Below are 15,152 nucleotides of genomic sequence, written 5' to 3' on the forward strand. Positions count from 1 at the left end.
TGATGTAATGTACCTACAACCTGAGAACTATTTGAGTCCTGGTCCTTTCCATTTTGAGAAGGACATAACAGAATGGAAGTGAAAAGGTGAGAGTGATGTTCTGGAGACAGGACTGACTTCTGTACAAGGAATGATTATACAGACTAAGGTTTTGAGCTTGGAAGTAGAGAGTACAAAAGAAATACAGACTCATGAATGGAGCAGAGAAGATACAGGTAATGACTAATCACTAACTCTTCTAATACAACTACTAGAGGGCACCAAGAGAAACCACTAGGAAGCAAGTTCTAAACAAATGAACAAAGGTAGTTTTTCATCCAGTATAGACATAAGCTTTGGAACAGGTTGCCCTGTAATATTGTGCATGATAACATGTTATATTAGCTTAAAAAGTGACTGACAAAAATATAGGTCAGAATCCATTTGGGGCTACTAAATACATTATTTCATATGTAAGTACAACATATCAGAAAGTTCCTGATAGTTCATTATCAAGAACACTTAAGTAAGTCCACAACAAGCTTGTTTTGTTCTCATTTTCTTCCTTTATGTTCTACGACTGCCAACTATTGGAGACCAACGAGTGGACCAAAGGACTCGCTCTTTATATATCCCCATCTATGCTGTCATGTATTCATGACAGTTTTCTGAACAAATTTATTTAATGGAGTGATTATGATTTTCCAAATATGGTAATTTTTTTGGCATTTGTTCTTCTTTCTACCCAGGACAGTTTACTCTGTTTTTACCTATCAATTTGCAAAACAACTGACCTCCCACAATGAGATGACTTCTTCTATGCATTTACACTAATATACAGCTTACTTGTTTTCATATTCACAGCTATGCTTTTTGAATCAAGTACTCTGCACTCGTGGTGAAGTGCTTATGATCAGTCCATGCACCAGGAGAACTGCATAAGTACATCTCACCCAAGGTACCAGAACATCTGTGACAGGCCATCAGTCTGAACGGTGACATGATGTGTTTCAGTCTTCAGTTTCATTATTATTTTAGCACTATGATTCAGAACTACATTCAGTCATAGCCAGGGGTGGCAAGTCTGCAGTTCCCTTTGACAAAAGGTTCCACTGCTGAGACATCTTCTCAGAAACCATTTCCAAACATATTAAAGGCAAGAAGGTAACTGGGAGTAGTCAGCATGGATTTATGAATGGGAAATCATGACTGTTCAACCTGACAGCCTTCTATGATGAGATGACTGGCTTGGTTATATGAGGGGAATGGATTCTCAGCATGCTTGCAGATGACACAAAACTGGAAGGAGTGACTGATAAACCAGATGAGTGTGCTGCCTTTCAGACCTCAACAGGCTGGAGAAATGGGCCAACAGGAATCTCATGAAGTTTAACAAAGGGATATGCCAAGTCCTGGCCCTGGGAAGGAATAATCCCAGGCACCAGGACAGGCTGGGGCCAACTGTATGTAAAGCATCTTTGTAAGAAAGGACCTGTAGGTCTTGGTTGACACAAAGTTGACTGTGAGCCAGCAATGTGCCCTCGAGGCAAAGGCGGCCACCAGCCTCCTGGGCTGCATCAGGCAGAGTGTTGCCAGCAAGTCAAGGGAGGCGATCCTCCTGCTCTGCTCAGCACTGGTGAGACACATTTGGGGTGCTGTGTCTAGTGCTGGGCTCCCCAGTAGGAGAGAGATGTGGCTATACTGGAGTGAGTCCAGAGAGCATGTATAAGGAGAGCCTGAGAGAGCTGGGACTGTTCAGCCTGGAGAAGGCTCAGGGGGCTTGTATCACTGTGTATAAACATCTGATGGGAGATAGTGAAGAAGACAGAGCCAGACCCTTCTCAGTGGTGTCCAGTGAGAGGACAGGAGCTAATAGGCACAAACTGTTATACAAAAAAATTCTATTTAAACATAAGAAAAAAATTGTTTATGCTTGGGGCAATCAAACAATGCGACAGGTTGCCCAGAGAGGCTGTGGAGTCTCCATCCTTGGAGATATTCAAAATTCAACTGGACACGGCCCTGGGCAGCCTGCTGTAGCTGACCCTGCTCTGAGCAGGGTGTTGGATGACTATCTCCAGAGGTGCCTTCCCACCTCAGTCAGTCTGTGATTGTGTGGTTTTGTAATTCTGTTAAGTTTTCCAGCCCAAGAGAAAGCAGTCCAAAGTAGTGTAATATATTGGATGTTTTAATGCATAATATAATTAAAATAGTCCATATGTTGTATCATCAAGCAATAGATGTAAAATTAGAAAAGAAAAAAAAGGGGGGCGGGCTTTATTTTCTTCACATGTGATAAATGCATGGACTTTTATATTTTAATGTGTCTGTGTTTCTTATTTACCCAAATGTTTACTATTCTTTTTTTAATCCCTTGTTGTCAACTTGTATTGTTATAGGTGGAATGAGCTGAATGTCTAGTTTAGATACCAGAGCACTTACTCTGAGAACAGTGTCCTTATTTAATCTTTAATAAGCCTTTGTTACTGAAACATGTGAAGAAGGGTAATTATGGATGAAAGGAAAGAATATTTTCCCAGTGATCTGGACTACTGGAGTCACACATGTTCCATTTTAGATTACTCAAATTGTGTTAACAATCTTTTGTGGTTCCCAGTTTAGCAAACACAGACTTGTTCCAAGAAAACCGTTTCCATAAGTTGAAATATTATTTCTATATGATTTTAGTAATTTAAAGACTTAAAAAGTAATACATGATTTTAAAATGAGGAAAGAAGAAATATTAAGAAATATATCTAAAATTTCTCATATTTCTGGTATATTTTCATGGATGTGATCTGAGCCTATGTCCTTTGAAGAGGACACCAATGTAAACCTAGATCTTTACCAGCACTGCCTTTTCATTCCTTCTCTTGCAGTTTTTATGAAGGTGATTACTGTAACATTCCATAAGAAAATTAATGGCTAAGCTTCCTATACAACTGGTACCACTTTTAGGCTATGTCAGGTTAATCTTCCTAAAGTAAATTAATAAAAAATCTACAAAGAAAAGAGCTTGTATAGAAAGCCAAAGCAGAGAAGTAGTCAGTGTCTGTGCCCAATAAATAGAACCAAGGAACATATACTTGCTCAAAATATGTAATTTAGATCCAAAGGTGACGCACAAAGAATATGTGAAAGAATGTGTTTTCATGTATGCAGGCTCGAGGTTTGAGACTAAAGTCTTCAGGAAAGACTCTCAGGTTATCCAGCCCTGTTAATACTCGAATAAGAGAATTATTTTATGTGATAACATTTAAAAACATTTATATGAGATCTAACATTTCAAAGGTACAGAAAGTGACAGCCTCTCTTGTAATTAGCTTGTAGTCCAAAAAAACCCAGTTTATAACCTGAAAGATTATAGTAATACCCACTTTCAAGTACTGTAAATTGATGCATAACCCAAACATAAAAGCACTATGATGAAAACAATTGAGGTTGCTAAGAGACAAAAATACCATGAAAAGTAAATCACTACTTTCATCATCTGTTTATTCAAGCAATAAAGTCGTATGTGTTCTTGTATCACTATCTCATATATGCATACCAAACTCAGATTACACCCTAAGAACTTACAATTCAAGCATGTATATTCATAATAATAATGTTCCTTCATATAAGCATTTCACAGCTTGAAAAAAGGCCCAGGTTTCAATCATAGGAATCATGTTCTCCATAGATCTTCAGTGTATCTCCAATTATGCATTGAAATGACCGACACTTTAACTCCAGTGAAACAGTTAATAGGTCTCTATGCCTTATGCCTGCGGAGTAATTGTCAGTTATAAAATACTATTTCTTTCCAAACAGGGAAAATTTTGCTTTCAGTCTGTAGCACTGCTATGACATAGAACCATATTTAGAAGGCTGTAATTGAAACTAAGACCTAGTGAAAAACAATGGATGAATAAAAAAAATCAAATATTGGCTAACATGCACAATTAAAAAATATTCAACATCTAGGAGAAGAAAATTGCCACAGTGTTCTCTGCTTGTTTACTTTAGTCTGAATTCTCCGGTGCTAAGCATTGACACAGAAAACCACTGCTGCAGTAACTTCAGGCACAGGCCAATTCAGATGCTTCTAAATCAAATGAGTTGCAACTGAGCGTGCCTCGGTGCTCTTCTACAGCCGCTAATTGTTATGGGCACCTCACAATGTTTAATGCTCTGACTCTCACAATGCTGTTCTCCCCCATGAGATGGGAAAATACTAGGACTTTTAGTTTTTTTCTGGTGCTGGTGCAATCAAATGCTCAGGCCCTTCACTATCATAGTGAAATCCCCCATACCTGCCTGCTTAATCTTGCCATAAAGTGCCTGGGAAGGAAAAGCGGTGCCCCAAAACAGAGCGTGTCTGAAGCTGAGAGCAGCTAAAACACAGTTCACTGACTGGGAAGTCGCCTAAGGTCAGCCTGTGGGGAAACACTGAAAATGGGATACATATTAAATGTCATTTCTCCCCAGGGCTGAGATGCCTCATGCAGGGCAGATAAATGGTTCTCTCCACTTGGGACTCTCATCTCTGAATCGTTCTGCAGGGATGGCACCTCTTCTTTCTTTCTAAAGCAGAAGCAGGAACAGTTACTTCATTTAAAACTGAGTCTTCAGTATTATGCTGCTGTTCTTGTGCAGTATCTTAGCACTTGCTCAGAATGTGGCATCCTCACATTTAATTCCCTCTTGTACCCATGTGAATTCAGGTCTCTTATCCCTGGAAACATCCTAACTTTAAGTTATTCTTGGGTTATGACTTTCTCCACCTCGCCAGCTTTTGTACTTGCTGAGCAGCAACAATTCCCAATTGGAGATGGAGTAAGATGCAATTTCTACCCCGCTCAGTGGGGTGTGAGGAGTGGAGCTGCAACTACTTTGTGGCTCTGTTCCTACAAAATCAAATGGCAGAAAGAACAGGCCCTATAATTCTATATACTGTAATTCACCTACACGATTTCCCAGCTTCGGTTGATCGCTAATTACAGTCCTCCACAAACACGATTACAGGTCATTATATTTTACCACGGCAGCAGAATGTTCCATGAGCGATAGGCTATGTGCAACTGATGGCTGCGGCTCTGAGCACCTTTGTGTGGCGTGGCTGGGATCACAATGTTGCACACAGCCTGACATTATGAAGTGCAGAAAAATTGGATATACTGGGGATAGGAGATAATTTGACACCTTTGACTTGGATGCCTACATTGGGATCCGGAGTCCCTTTGTAGTAAAGGTAGCCTTTAGAAAGAGATTGGGAACAGCCGTGTTGGGAGCCCCCCTCACTCTCTGCTCCACACAGTAAGCAAGCTCCCACCTTAGGCACAAAGTTAAATGCCTCAAGTAAGGACGGTTAATGTTGCCATTTTCATTAAGCTTAGTAGAAATGACAAAAAGGCCAAATTATCATGTGCTGATGCCCTAGCAACCTTTCGATGTAGTGCCTTTGCTGTAACAGCAGAGAATTTCGTCCCATAAGATTACTCGTACTCTTTGCCAAGAGAAAGGTTAGGAATAGATGAGAACAAATATCCTGAGATAACAAAATCTTTAGGATTTTGCATTGGATTATTCCTCAAATAGTGAAAAGCTAGATGGAAGGCCTGAAGCTAAATGCTTCAAATCTCCATTTTGCTGATGGAACTTAACCCCTTCATGGAAAGAGTAACCCAGGATCCATACCGTCTCCTCAGTGTGTCTCAGGCGCAGGACTCTGCATTCAAGCAGCAGAGAACATTTGTGCATGTTCACGAAATGGTGGGTAGCTGCTGATGTCATTTATAGTCCCAGGGCTGCTGAACTTCTGCTGTCAGTATCTCACTCTAAAGCTGGAGTGTTTCAACTACCTTCACTTGCAATGGCCGTGCACAAAGGAGCACACAAAACACTTCTTAATTCTGCAGTTTCACATTAATGCAACTGAATGCAAAATTGCATAGCTCTTTACTGAGGCTTTTTGGAACTTTGTATATAGTAGTACTGCAGGGGAACTTGAGCTAATGCTAAATGGGTTAGTGGGATACTGCAAGCTGCATGTCCATCCTGGCTAGCCCATGAGAAAGCTCAGTGACTCCTTTTGGGACCAGAAATAGTTCGAGTTAGCTCAGCTGAAGAGTAGTGATTTTGCTATTGGAAGCTCAAATAGGATTTGGGATCCTCATTCACACCAGTCTCCTAAAAAATCTTACCTTTATGGGATAACATGTTATGCAGTTTGTGTTAAAGGTGCCATAAAATTATGTTTTACCATCAAGATTTCTGGTTTCTTTTTGAAATAGAGCTGTGGAAAGGCAAACCTTTTACGTGAGATGCTATAACACTTCTTTAGTTTATAGCAGAAATTTTAGTAAATATTCTTGTTTTAAGGATAGTAAGGCAACAGAAAATATGCATCCAGCATAGGAGAAGCATGCATAGGTAAGAAATCAAAAGTAACACTGCCCATCTATTGTTGAAATGGGGAAGAAGTATGTAATAATTGTCCTGACACAGAATCAAAAAAATAGTATCAAATTAATGGGTGCACAAGGAGGAAGGAGTAGCATTGCAATGTAGTCACAATTACTTTGGAAAAACAGTTGCATGACTTGCAGAGTTACACTGGCCTTGCAATGGTACACTTAGTGCTTCCAATGTCTCATAAGTATCTAGCTACTAGATACATATTACTAGATTTATATGATCTATAGATAGCAGAATATGTTTCAAAATACAGTATTTAGATGATTTAATGCTAAAAGAACTAACTAGAGCTGTTGATCACTTATCTAAGGGAAGTATGAGAAAAAATGTGTTATCCTTTCTCTGATAACATTAAGAACTGTGTTATACATATGACCTTACAACCAAGAACTCAGATTGGATTTTGGATATCACCAAAAAGCAGAAATATCAGGAACTTCTCAGAGATGTCTGAAATATGTTTTGGCCTTTCTCTAATTTAAGAATGTGTTAGAATTTCCAAAATAAAGAAAACATGTAAGATTAAAATAACCCCCCAAACCAATGGTTTCTACTGTGCGTTTGGGTTTTTTTTTAAATTTTTTAATCAAGGTGAGAGAAAATAGATAAATAAAGCAGACAAAGCCATTGTTGACCTGATCTAGTGTTGGTGTTTGTCCCACTGCAAGTAGAAGACTGCGCTCTGACCTTCAGATTTATTCCAACCAACATTTCTTTCAGTAAATTAAAATGTATTTAACCAACCTACATTACATAATTTGCACTTACATCCCATTAAAGGAAGAATGCTTGCCTGAATGTTGAGCAAGTCTGGGACTTCGTTGTCCTGGATTCAACTGTGTGCTCTGTTACAGACTTCCTATGAGAAGCTTTCTGGGGTTTGGAAAGCCCTTTAGTTTGTTTCAGAGTGTGTCTCTACAGACATGTAAAGACATAACTACTAGATGTGATCCTTCCTTAGTCCAGAAGCCTGTAACAGCATCAACCCTGTACTGAGCTCAAGATAAAGCAGAATCATACCCCTCCTTCGTTATGACAGTAGCACTTCTGGAATAGCACAAAGGAAGCGTATCAGCATGGACTGATTCAATTTTTAGTTGAACATACATATACCAGCTGGTCTTCACATTTATTACAGTAGGATTTCATGGATTTACTAACCTCAGTATTACATAGTTTGTGACAAAAAGTAGTCTTTTTCTGAGCAAGCAGCTGTATCTTAGCATGAAGGTTTTTCAGAAGCTCCCTGACTGCTGGTGTACTAGGTATTGGAATAGCTGCTCTTATGGAGATTAAAGGTAGGTAACAGGAAAAAACAGAGGAATATAGTAGGTGATGGATACTCTTCTAGACTCAGTGCTTTCATTATTCTTGATTTTTTTTTTATCAATAGATTTTCATTCAAAGGGGATTGCACCTAAAATTTTTGTTTAACACGTATTTGGGATGCTGCAAACTAATGTTGGATTAGAACCACACTGACATACAAAATGCAGGTGGGATGTGCATAAAACTTTTTAATATTGTACAATAGAGTCATGTAGATATGAAATTTGTGTGTTGTGGATTGACAAAACAGAAGCTCTGAAATGCCTGCAAAAGTGAGCTCTGAAAAAGAGGTTCTTGTTTGTGGATTGCCACAGCAAACACCAGATTGTAGCAATCAACACTGAAGCGTCTCTGGTCAAACTCAAGAAATTTCAGCTTTGATAAACACATTCAGGTTTTCAAGGCAATTCTTTTGTAAAACAGAAGTGGAAAAAAATACCATGGCAAATAGTAATTTACATATGCTAAAGACATTTAAATTAGAAAATGCTTTTAATCTCACAAAGTACTCATGAGATACAGTCTCTAGCAATTTAAGTCAGAAAAGTTTGAGCAATGGAAAGGTTGGCATACAATTGTTTTACAACAGATTGCCAAGAATGTGATCAATTCTTCATCACTTGGAATTTTTAAATTGGGATTAAATGTGTTTGAAAATATGCTTAATTTAAGCATGAACTGCTAAGGTGGGTGCAAGAATTATTGAGTGAAATAGTGTGTCATAACTTACCTAGAAGATCAAATTAAATTTCCATGATATATGGCTGACCCTAATAAGAAAAAAGTGATTCAAAAGCATTGGAGTGCATGAAATGTGAGCAACTCTAGGAGTTAACTGGAATATTTTCAGTAGAAAATAAGGTCTTGGAAAGTTATTTTCTTGACATGCAAAACTTTGTAGGCAATTTTTGCAAGCATACAAAAATGTGATGTATCACATGTTACAGCTCAATTCCTACTTACTTAAATGAGTGTCTTAATTTCTGATGTGTAATATAGAGAAATTTTTCCATTCTCATAGAAAACAAAACTTGCCATTTCTCATTTAAGGCAGATTAAATATTGTTGAGAAGAGGAATTAAACAAAAAAAAAGTTAAAAACTATACCCTTGATTGAAAAATACTGTTTCAAATCTATTGAGCGACTTTGAAAGATTTGGCAATATAGGAATATTTTTTGTTTGTTCTCTGTGTTGCAATACTGTTAGTAATGATCAGTATCATAGGACAGATGTATGATCTGTATGTATAACACTTACTGCCTTGATGTGGTTAACTGTTGTTAAACAGCAACATTCAGTCAGTACAGTCAATATGGAAGAAAAGTATTTTTTGTGACCCATTATTGGACTATGAGAGTCTTTTAAATAAATAGGTCTGCCACATTCCCAAATGTATTAATTATTGTTTGTGTGTTCTGAGACTAATGCAGAGGACAATTTATAGAAAGTCACACTGACTTTTAAGAATCTTCGTAATGATTCTGGGTTTTCTTGCCATGAATATGCTTTTCTTGGTAATTTTCCTCACTACCAGATGTTAATAACACACAAAGAAAACATCTATCTATCTATCTATCTATCTATCCATCTATCTATTGAGAAAGATAGATAGATAGATCTACTTTATTTCCAGAGCACTTAAATATGACAGAAACACATAAATTACCTTAAAATAATTGCATACACCATGAGATCGGATAATAAATAATAAAAATAAAATAAAAAATAAAAATAAAAATAATAAAGCTTGATTCAAAAAAATAAATTGTGTGGCTAATCTGCATTTGCAGCTACTGTGATTTTTCAAGTGACTCCATGGACACTCCAAGCTGAGTCACTTCGGTACTATAATTGCACATGAATCAAGGTGCAGAATTTGTAAGAAGGTGCACACACAGAGAGACATTGCAAAATGTCAGATGTGTTCCCTGGCACAGAGCAGAGCGCCAGGTAGAGACTGCCCTCCCTGAAGGTGAGCGCTGCTCAGAACCACTGTTGGAAGGGGATGGAGATGGGGACTGAGACACGTGTGTGGCTTTATCCCTCCGCAAAAATATATAAAGCTTTTTAAGAATAAGAGGGAAGTTAAAGAAGGCAGATACTTTATTCAAGTGTACCTTAAGAATTAATTAGGCCATTCGTTAAAATGTACAGGCCAGTGCCTTGCAGAGAACTGGTGCACCCTTAATGCCAAGAGCCAGTCCTGCAGGTTGTTACTAAACATTGTGTGTGCAGACAAGTCACTGGGCTGAGCCCCATGACTGGAAAACATGAGTATTGTGGGGCCACAATATTTCCGGAACTTATAATTGGTTTTCATTCTGTAACAGAATGGAATTAATCTCTTTTTTTACTTTTCAATGAAAATTCCAAGGAAAGCCTAACATAACTAAAAATCTTTAGTATTTCTTTGCAGTACAGGAGAATTAGAATTTAGACTAGTGGTTTGAACCTAGATTTTGTTTCTATTGTAGATGAACATTGGATTATTGTAAAGAGGTAACATCAGTGTGTCTTGCCATTCTTTCTCACTTCCCTTTTTTCTCTCTCTTTCATTCTCTTATTTTGACATCATCCAAGATGTAATAAGCCTTTTCTGAACAAAAAAATTATGTTTCAGGGAAATATTTTGGTTTCATTAAAGAACAAGTTTTCTTCAGGTCTAGTTGACAATGCAAGAATATATTCTCCCCAGGTCTTCTGGGGAAAAAAAAAAAATCTAGTTTTAGACAAATACAGCAGAAGAATTAATCTCTTCCTGCTCTTGACTCACCCATTGATGGTTATCTCTAGGGTACTCCACTTCTGCTTCTGTTAATGTCATTGGTTGTACTAGAAATTGTTGAAACAAATAATTTTGCTTTGTTAAGGCAATGCTGAAATGATTTTATTTTATTTTTAAATCAGTACAAAATATATGTTTTAGGAGCTCTTCACCACATGAAAAACTAATATTTTGCCATTATCAGACTAAAGTTTTTCAGTGCTGTCCAGTTTTTCATGGTGGAAAATACCAAATTTTGATCATGCATTCCAATTTGAAATTTAATTTAAAATGTAATTTTATCTCAAAATTTTTTCAAACAGTTCTCCCACCAGGGGTAAGTTAGATCAATTTAGTCCTGCTGTGAGAGGCACAACATCTGAGAAGAATTTACCCACACATCTATATGAGCAGTTTTAGTACTCTCCTTCTTCTAGAGACTTCAAGGCTAGATTACGGCCCAAGGCCATCTTAGGTTCCTAAAAAAAGGAATAGGCAAGTTGAGGAATTGTTATAATCCTCTGAGAGTATTTAAATGCTTAAGCTATTTTTGAAAATTCCATGTCATGCTTGTTTTACATCATTAGATACACACAGGCTTTTGAAAGACTTTCCATTAGCAATTAATAGTATGACGACTTCTTTAAGCTTACATCACCCCACATGTGTTTATAATAATGATACATATAATTTGGGAATTCTATATTTGTAAATTATGTTATTAATTATAGTTCATACAAGTTCTGTTCAGAAGAATGGCTGAGCATATCTGGTAGTTTCTTTTTGAATTGATTCAGTTTGAGGCTTCGAGTATCTTCTGTTTCTTAGAAGATGCAATTATGAATATTATCTTGATGAGAACAGATATCCTTTTTCATTTTAACAGTGTTAAAACCCTTGAGTGTTGGAACTGCTTTTTTTCTGCATTTGCCTGACAGCAGAATCATTACTTATGGTGTTTAATTCTTTCTCCTTTAAAACATACTAGGTAGATAAAAACTGCTATTTTTTGAAGGCTTTAAAAGCTAGTCCTTTACTGGTGAGGATAAACATTATATAGTAAACCCAAAAATATTATCTTATCTTTCAGGACCCCTTAAATACTGGCTTAAACTGGATGGGCAGAGTAATTATTTGGCACATGTGAGCTAGGTGTCTAGGTTCATATCAATGGGATGTATAGCCAACAGGGACCCAACACAGCCTGGCAAGTAATTAATTTGTCTTTACAGAGGAATTCAGTGATGCATGCTTCATATTCATAGGAGGCTGGCAGATATAACACAGGTCCAACAGGAGAGTTGTATCCGTCTCGAGTGACAGCTGGAGGCCAGGAATGACATAATGAACAAATGGCCCTAGATAGCGCTGAATGAACCACTTTGAGAAAGATCTCAGAGCTCTCCAGGTCTCTTGTGAGTGCAATGACCATATTGCAACTGATACATAGCTCAAAGTTAGACACCTACATATACACATCTAATTTTAGACATTTTAAATTAGGACTACATCCCACTATCTTTGTGCAGGAGCTCTGTGAAATTGGATACTAATTTTATATGAGTAACAAAACTATTTGAGGGATGAGACACAAATTTATATTGATAATAGAAACTGCAATTTGATTAATAGTAAATTTAGCTACAACATTTTGTCAGGCTTGAGCAAAGTGAATGAAAACCTGAAAATAAACTGTTATAATAAGTGACAATTAAAAAGTTACTAGGCGATGCTTTAGAAGGAGTGAGTAGTATCTAATTTAAGCGTAATTTTTAATCTGAAAGATGTAGTCAATAGCACTTGAATAAAATTAGAAGATGATGCTAAGCCACAAGGTGTTGCTAACACTAGTTAGGACAGGAAACCAAATACAGAGGAGGCACTTCTGAAAGGAACGTAGTAGAATTACAGGAAACACGCCAAAGACACTGGCTACCAGAGTAAGTGAAAGCTATGTCTCTTGGATCTAGGAGGTGAACACTAAGAATTAGAGATGAGAGCATTCTGCCGTGCAGAAACTGAGTGAACCAAGGAAGTCCTCTGTCTTCTGAAATGTCACTCATGCTTCACAGGAAGAACTGCATGGTTTAGGGCTAATATAGGGATTTGCTTTCATTCTAAGACTTATGAACAAGTTCTAAAAATAGGATCATAACTGTTTTTTTACTCAGCTTGACTCTTAGGGAAAGGTCTTCCCTCTTCTGCTAAAGTAATTTGTGATGTAGATGGTGTCTTTCTTCTATTGCACATGACAAGATGCAAGATTCAGTTCATTTACCCAACAGAAATCTATACATGGGTTAGTTTTCTGCCAGGCTGTTGAGTTGAATCAGCTCACAGAGGGATCTACACAGGCTGGCAGAGCCAGGAATAAGCAAGAAGGTCAAGGGGATGGAGGAGTTGTGGAGCTGAGACGAGGGATGGAAACTCTTCTGCTTGGAGGCACTGAGTAGTTTGGTTAGCTCATCTCCTTTCATGAAACAGCATCTAGAGTTAGATGACACAGATGTTTCATGCCCATAATTGGATTTATAACTTTGGTTGTCTGCATGAGGGAGGTGATTGTCCCCCTGTACTCAGCACTGGTGAGGCCGCACCTGGAATACTGTGTCCAGTTTTGGGCCCCTCACTACAAGAAAGACATTGAGGTGCTGGAGCGTGTCCAGAGAAGGGCAACAAGGCTGGTGAAGGGTCTGGAGCACAGGCCTTATGAGGAGCATCTGAGGGAACTGGGGTTGTTTAGTCTGGAGAAAAGGAGGCTGAGGGGAGACCTTATCACTCTCTACAACTGCCTGAAAGGAGGTTGTAGTGAGGTGGGTGTTGGTCTCTTCTCCCAAGTAGCTAGCAGTAGGACAAGAGGAAATGGGCTCAAGCTGCGCCAGGGGAGGTTTAGGTTTGATATTAGGAAAAAATTCTTCATGGAAAGGGTAGTCAAGCATTGGAAGAGGCTGCCCAGAGAGGTGGTGGAGTCACCATCCCTGGAAGTGTTCAAAAAATGGGTAGATGTGGCACTTGGGGGCATGATTTAGTCTAGTCTACCCTTGATTGGTTTAGTGTGGACTTGGTAGTGTAGGTTAATGGTTGGACTGGATGATCTTGAGGGTCTTTTCCAACCTAAACGATTCTATGATTCTATAAGGAAGTCTGGGCATGTGGCAAAACCACTATAAATGATCAGCAGTGTCCAGTTACCTGACAGATGCTGTAAAGCAGACTTCCTCGCTCAGCTCTGAAGGGCAGAAATTACAATCACTTTAGCTTGATTTTGCTAAAAATCAGGAAAGCATTAATTATTACATTTTGAATAGCTATGTATAAGTGTGTACTATCACTTTTCAAGTACCCCTTAGTCATGAAATGAGATTCCACAGAGACTTTTAAGAAATCATTTTTGTGCAGAGAAGGTCATAAATGAAACACTGAACTTCAAGACAGGCACAGATTTGTAATAGCTGCTCAGTTTCACTAAACTATAATCATATTTTTAGACCTTCATTAGCCATTTGCTGATCTATGTAGTGTTGGGGAGTTTTGGTAAGGTTGTCTTGGAACTGTGCTCAGCAGAAATCCAAGAAAATTAATCACAAAAGTGGCTGGTAATGAAATGGAATAGCCTTGGGCTCCTCCATCCAGGTGCATTTACATAAACCAGAGCAAAGGTAGGAATAGCCTTATTTTGCTGGCCCTGCAGCAGGATCTGGGATGTGGGGATGGGACTTGTCCTGTCCCTTGGTTCAGGTCAAAGTCTCCAGAAATATAAAAAAGCTCAGCATGGTGGAGATGGGGCACATGGTGCACGGTGAGGGAGCCGTAGGCAGGCAGGGCAGGAGAACTGCTAATGCTTCTAAAGAGTTTTTATTGCCAACCAGCAGCTTCAAAGTCTGCTTTGGTACTGGGGGCTGTGTAGTTATACAAAGCTTGCTTTTCCCCAGGGAAGTTAATCTCCACTTTTCAGATGTCATTGCAGACTCGAGCACTTTCATGTCAATTTGCCTTTTTTTAAAGGCAAACTCTGCTCCTACAAATGGAGAACAAAATCATAACTGTATTGTGATGTACCTGATAAAGTCCCACGGGATAAATATTGTCCTGTTTCAGGCCTGCAGAAGTTAGTTTCTTTGTGCAACTATTTCCTTATATCTTTGCCAAAATATTTTAACGAAATATTTCTCTTTCAGAACTGCCAGAAGCATGAGGTGGGCATTCTCCTCTCTCTCAGCTTGGCTCACCCTCTCTGGTTAGGGTGGGATGTGGCATACTGCCTGTAGAACAGGGTGACTTCTTCACATGAACTGAACAGGAATCAGGCATTCTCAGAAGAATGAAACATTTTGGGTTAATCTGAAATGAAGTTTTCTGGAGTTTTAAAAAAGTGTTGAAATATTCCCATTTCATATCAACTTAGTTTCAGCTGCTGTTCTTCTTCTTCTCTTCATTTGGGCAGTGAACTAAAGAGGCATTATTCATACAGATGTACAATTTAAGTCACTTCTATATTTTAGGGTGCACATACCATCACTGAGGATAAAGACTTTTGTCTCTAGTCCTTTCTAAACATTATATCATACTGTGTTTATTAAATCCAAACCAAGGAAAATAATCCAGGATTTAGGTATTAT

Source organism: Pelecanus crispus, chromosome 1 (assembly GCF_030463565.1).
Source record: "Pelecanus crispus isolate bPelCri1 chromosome 1, bPelCri1.pri, whole genome shotgun sequence".
Taxonomy (NCBI): domain Eukaryota; kingdom Metazoa; phylum Chordata; class Aves; order Pelecaniformes; family Pelecanidae; genus Pelecanus; species Pelecanus crispus.